Here is a 6,297-nt window from a genome sequence, read left to right as displayed (position 1 = left end):
TGCGCGGGAGGAGGTCGCGGGGAGGTGGCCGCCAGCTCCCAGCCTGTGTGGAAGCTAGAGAAGTGAAGTGGGCAGTGGGCGATCGCAGGGCGGAGGTTGCGACTCTTGGACTGAAAGCGAATCCTCCGCTTGTCACCACGCGTGCTTGTGGGGCGCGCACCCGTATCTATCCGCGCCCCTTCCTCTGCTTCCAGCTTGTGCAAGACGCAGAAAGGGGAGCCCTCAGGCCCTCGGGCTCCTTCTGTTCCGCTTCTTCCTTGGCTCAAAGCCTCGCAGGGAGAACAACCTTCTAGAAGGGAAAGTCTAGGGAGGGCGAGAGAAGGAGCTGTTTCCTAAGATGTGTCTATAACTGCCCCACCCCGGGAGCTCCATGTACCTCCTCCTATCCCATTGCTTGAATTACATTTACCCAAATCTACGTTGTTTTCCAATTCAGGCAGACACTTCGCACATCATAATCAACTCCTTAGAAACACCCACTTCTTTCCTGTGGTTTCCACATATGCCCTTCTCCCAAGCAAACAAGCCTCGCACAAACACCCCCAACCTATCGGCGCACCTGCCCCAAGAAGGCCCACCCAGCCCCTGAAGGCAGCATGCGCGCTCGCAGAAATCCCTCAAGCCACATTCTGGGTTTCACTGTCAATCAGATTAGTGAAAGAATGGAAACAGACAAGTCAATAAATCAAGTCTGGAAACAGTTCCAATGTTGTCTATCACAAATCCCTTATCCTCTCGAGGCTCTGATACTTAAGTGCTAGGCATTTTTGTCTTAGAATAAAGCCAATTTCTCACCAGAAGTGTTGTGCCCTAAAGGCAACAAATATTTGCCTCACCTTACCATAACCTGTGCTAAGTATTGCCTCTGTGTCTCCCCACTCTTAGGCTAATGTCTGCCTTATGAGGGAGCAAAGAACCAGGTGAGGTCCCAAAGGGAAGGAATTCAAAGCTGGGGGAGAAGGATGTGATAGGAAAATTACAAATTTTCTAGATTTCCTTGGGCTCCAAGTCTCAAAATATTTGTCACATTCTAGGACATGTTGTGTATATATGCTTCTCAATCTTTAATGTGAACATAAGTCTCCTGGGGATCTTGTTAAATTGAAGATTCTGATTCTGTAGGTCTAGCTTGGGTGCAATCCCAGACTTTGTAGTTCTGACAGGCTCTCAAGTAACACAAATGTTGCTGGCTCCAGAGCAAGTACACTTTGAGTACTGGACTGTAGAAGATAATGAAAAATCTGGTATTGTGCTTTGTTCCATGAAGTACAACAGAAAATATAACATGTACAAGTTTCTTAAATGTGCAGTTTAAAATATTAACTAATGATACAAAGCTGGACAGAGATGATACCAGAATACTATTCTTCTGGTATCATCCATATGTGAGAGTCTCCACAGTCATCAAGTGTGAAGGAATAGAAAGATCACTGATAAGGAGTCAACAGTTGTGGGCTCTAAACAGATATTTGGTCAAGCCCACTCATCCTTTCCTGGAAAGGGAAATAGTGATTGTTATTAAGGGAGATGATGGATATGAACTAGCTTATAAAACTGTAAAATATTTATAACGAAAGATATCACATGAGGCCACATGTTTAAGTAGTAGTACAGAGTTGGGTACAGTGGCACTTGCAGCTCCGGAGGCTGAGGCAGGAGGATTGCAAGTTCAAAGCCAGCCTCAGCAATTTAGCAAGCTCCTAAGCAATTTAGCAAGACCTGTTTGTAATTTAAAAATAAATAAATAAATAAAATTAAGAAAGGTGCTGGGGATGTGGATCAGTGGTTAAGAGTTCCTGGGTTCAATCCCTGGTATTAAAAAAAAAGCAGAACAGAGTCAGACTGATGACAGCTCAAAGGAATGGAATCCATCAAGTCTGCAGACTTCCTGCAGGAGGTAGACCTGAGCTGTGAAGGATTTGGACAGATGAAATAAAGGGGTGCCAGCCTTGAGCTGAATGAAGGCATAAAGGTGGGGAGCAGCACTATAAGGAAGCAGAGTATTCCTGGTGGGGAAGAACAGGAACAAAGTTAAATTATTTCAGAGGGAAGGAAAAAGTCCTAATGATAGGGCTTAAATGATAATTTTAAAATTACAATGTCTTGTGTGCATTATACACTTACTGTTGTTTTAAGTTACTAATGAAACTTCCTCCCCTGAAGAGTGTGAGCTCCTGGAAGCTGGTAATGTTGAGCACCTCAGGCGGGCAGGCACTTTGATGGGAACCAAGGATTCAGAGAGGAGGCCATGACAGCAACACTCCTCCAAACCCTTACATTGTGTTTCACTGTAGAGTTGGATTCTGTTGGGAAGCAGAAGTAATTCCTACCATTTAGTACAGAGCCTGTAACATGGTACTGGCTTAACAAAGTTGAAATAAACAAAGGTAATTTCTCTTATTCTTAGCTTTATATAGTTGTAATTGTGATATACACACACAACTTTATGTTCTTTTTTTCCCCTAACATTGTATTTTGATTTCCCCATGTTATATAGCCTTTATTTCCTTCCATTTTGGGGGGAATTATTTTATTTGGGGGTTGGTGGGGAATTTTAAACCTATAAAGAAAAGTTCAAAGAAAGTACAGTGAAGGGCTGGGATTGTGGCTCAGTGGTAGAATGCTCACCTAGCATGCAGGAGACACTGGGTTAGATCCTCAGCACCACATAAATGTAAAATAAAGATATTGTGTCCACCTAAAACTAAAAAATAAATATTAAAAAAGTACGTAATCCAAGTGACTTGGGAGGCTGAGGCATGATGATCACAAATTTGAGGCCAGCCTCAGCAACTCAGTGAGAGTCTGTCTCAAAATGAGAACAAGATCTGGGGATGAGTATGGGGTGAAGGTGGGAGTTCATAACCCACTTGAATCAAAGTGTCAAATATGATATGCCAAGAAATTTATAACGTTTTGAACAACCCACAATAAAAAATTGAAAAAAAAAAAAAAAAAGATCTGGGGATGAAACTCATAGTGCCCTGGGTTTAATCCCTGGTCCCAAAACAACAACAAAAGCCCACAGTGGAAGTGGAAACCTGTACATGTTTTTCCAAGATTCATTGAATTTAGATATTTGCCATATTTATTCTTTTTTTCTTCTCTTCTGATTCTCTCTCTGTGTGTGTGTGTGTGTGTGTGTGTGTGTGTATGTGTGAGATATTTCTTAAGAATAGGAATTCTATAGGACCACAAAACCCCTATCACGTTTAGGAAGTTTAACATTTATTTAAAAGTGTTGTTCATTATAAGGATTATATGAAAGTTTCCCATTTTTCTCATGTGTCTTTTATAGTTTCCTGCTGCATTTGTGAAGTTCCTTTAGTCTATTTTAACCCTAAGCAGTCCCCCTTTCTTTTGTTGCTGGTTTGCTTTTCATGACATTATTGTTTTGAAGTGTCCAGGCTAATTGTTATGTAGAGTGTCCCACTGTGATTTTGTTCATTCATGTTTGTTCATGATTTAATTCAGATTAAACATTTGTGAAAAGACCACTACATAGGAGATGTTGTAGACTTCCCAGAGTGTCACATTAATAGTCCTGAAATGCCCACTTGTCCCTTTATTGGTGATGCTAGACTCGATAATTTGGTTAAGCTGAAGTCTACCAAATCACTCCAATTGACTTTATTTCAAGTGAGCTGTGGGGTGATGTACTGAGGCTTTTTTGGCTATTTGCTTCCAACAACATTTTACCTAATATCTTAAGCCTTCCCTGATGATCTGTTTATATTTGTTACTACACTGGGGACTGCAAGATGGTGACTCTAGTCTATCATTCCATTTGCCCTTATTAGCTGGCATTCTGGCATTTTTCTATAAAGAAGATCTTTCTTATCACCATCCCTGCCCGCTGTCTTTCCCTTATCCCCATAAGTTGAATTTTTTTTTAAAAAAATTTATTCAATATCCATTGCCATCACGGTATTATTATTAGTAGTAGTACTGGGGATTGAACCCAGGGATGCTTTACTTAAATTATTAGGGCCTTTCACTAAGTTGCTTTTACTTAATTATTAGGGCCTCACTAAGTTGCTGAGGCTGTTCCCAAATTTGCTATCCTCCTGCCTCAGCCTCCCCAATCCTGGGATTACAGGCACGCACTACTGTGCCTAGCTTATTATTCTTTCTAATCCTCAAATTGTTACAGATTTGGCCGATAGGAGCCTTTTCAAGAGGTTCCTGTGTCCTTTTGACTTGGTATAATCAATCTTTAAGTAAAACTTTCTTTCTCACACAAGATTTTCTAGACTCACTTCATACCTTCTCTGTTTCAGACCTGGATCAGATATTGCTTTAAGGGAATCTTACTCATTGTAGTTGGAAAGGCATTTAAAACTTGACTTTATACCTTTAAAATGGCTATTTAATATGTTGCCCTAATGAATATGCTTTGGTTTAATACAACGTTACCTAATTATTACTATTTTTTTTTAACATTTAGGATATTTACAATCTCCTTCTTTCTAAATAACTCTGTAATAATCATATTTATGCAGATAGCACTTCCTAGTTTAAGATTTATTCATTTTATGGGATTCTCAAAAGTAGAATTATTGAGGAAAAAATGTAATTTTTTTTTTTAACTCTTGATACATCTAGTTACTCTCACAGAAGGTTTTAGAAGTTAGCAGTGGTGCCAGATATGGTGGCAAATACATAATTCCAGCTACTCAGGAGTCTGATGTAGGGGGAATTACAAGTTTGAGGCTAGCCTGGGCAACTTAGTGAGACCCTGTCTCAAAACAAAGTATTAACAACAACAACAACAAGTCAGCCATGACTTCAGTCAAGCCAATAATTTTCTCATTTCTTTTTCTCCTTGACATCTTTGTAGCACCGGAATCTGATCTCCCTTCTTTGTGAAACCTTCTTCACCCAAGATTTCCTTAGAATGATATTCTCCTGATTTTCTCTCCTCTCATTTTCTTCTCTAATCTCCCGACATTGTATACTTCTTGAGGCCCCCAGTCTTGAGCCCTTGCTTTTCTCACAGGGCACTGAGCCAGTGAAGCATCCTCACTCCCTGTTTCCTGACTTTGGATGCCCTTATTTAAGCTCTTATTTCTCCTGAGAGTTGTCTTCTTCTAAGTCTGGTCCTTTTGCTTCCAGCCTTGTCTGGGTCTGACTCTGTTCATCTCCCTGAGAGGATAACCACATTCACTTCACTCTGACCTATGTACTCTGTTCTTTGAGAGTCTGGATGTGGAGCTGGAACTTCATTTGTGCCAGATTTTGTTTGGCCTACATAGTTTCATTCAACCTAATGTTTAAAAAATTAATTGAATAAGTTGCCAATATTTAAAAATTTGAGAGCTCACACATAACACTCAAGATTGCTGTTTTCTCCTGAAACATCAGAAGATCTGATGCATTGAACTCATATTCCCATCAAGCACAACTGGCAGAAGATGAGTAGCCTGGGTGCCTTCAGATGAGGCCATATCTCCAAAGACCATCCAAGGCCTTACGATTTCATTGAAGCTCCAGGTGAGTTGATTTTGTCACCAACTTTCACTTTTTTTCCTGACTGTAATATTAAGAGGAAAGTAAAATATTTTTCCAGAAATGTTTCTGTTAAGGATTGAAAAAGAAAATCAGAAACAAAACAAAAGGGAAGAAAGAAGGAATGAAGGAAGGAAAACACCTAGAGGGCTAAATTTCACTTGAAATATGGGAGAGCACATTTTTCTTAGTGGAATCACAGACTATTCCTATATGATATGAAAATAACATGGTTCTGTATTGAAAGAACACAACTTAATATGAAATCATAAAGCAAACCTGGTTGGGCATAGTGGCACATGCCTGTAATCCCAGCGACTGGGGAGGCTGAGGTAGGAGGATTCCAAGTTTGAAGGCAGCTTACGCTGCTTAGTGAGACTCTGTCTCAAAAATGAAAAAAAAAAAAAAAATGTAGCTCAGTCATAGAGCTCCGCTGGTACAACCCCCTGCCCCCCAATAAAAAGCAAACCTGGTCACTTTATATACTTCATTTAAAAAACTCTGTCCAAATATTTGTGGGGAGACTGTGTGCTTGGAACACAAACATGTGCAAGACTTATTCAGTTCTGTCTTCAGTTCACTTGAAAGAATATCCTAACTCTATTTTATTTGCTCCCCCGCACCCTTCCTCCAGTGCTGGGTACTGAATTCAGGGTTTGGTGCATGTCAGGCAAGTGTTCTACCACTAGGCTAGGCTAAATTTTATAATTATAGTAGTTTGTGACTCAAGTTGGGTCTTGGGAGTGGAGGGTCTTCAGATGGACTGTCAAGTCAATATTCTCTTCCATA

Source organism: Marmota marmota, unplaced genomic scaffold (assembly GCF_001458135.2).
Source record: "Marmota marmota marmota unplaced genomic scaffold, marMar, whole genome shotgun sequence".
Lineage (NCBI taxonomy): Eukaryota > Metazoa > Chordata > Mammalia > Rodentia > Sciuridae > Marmota > Marmota marmota.
This window is presented reverse-complemented; position numbering follows the sequence as displayed.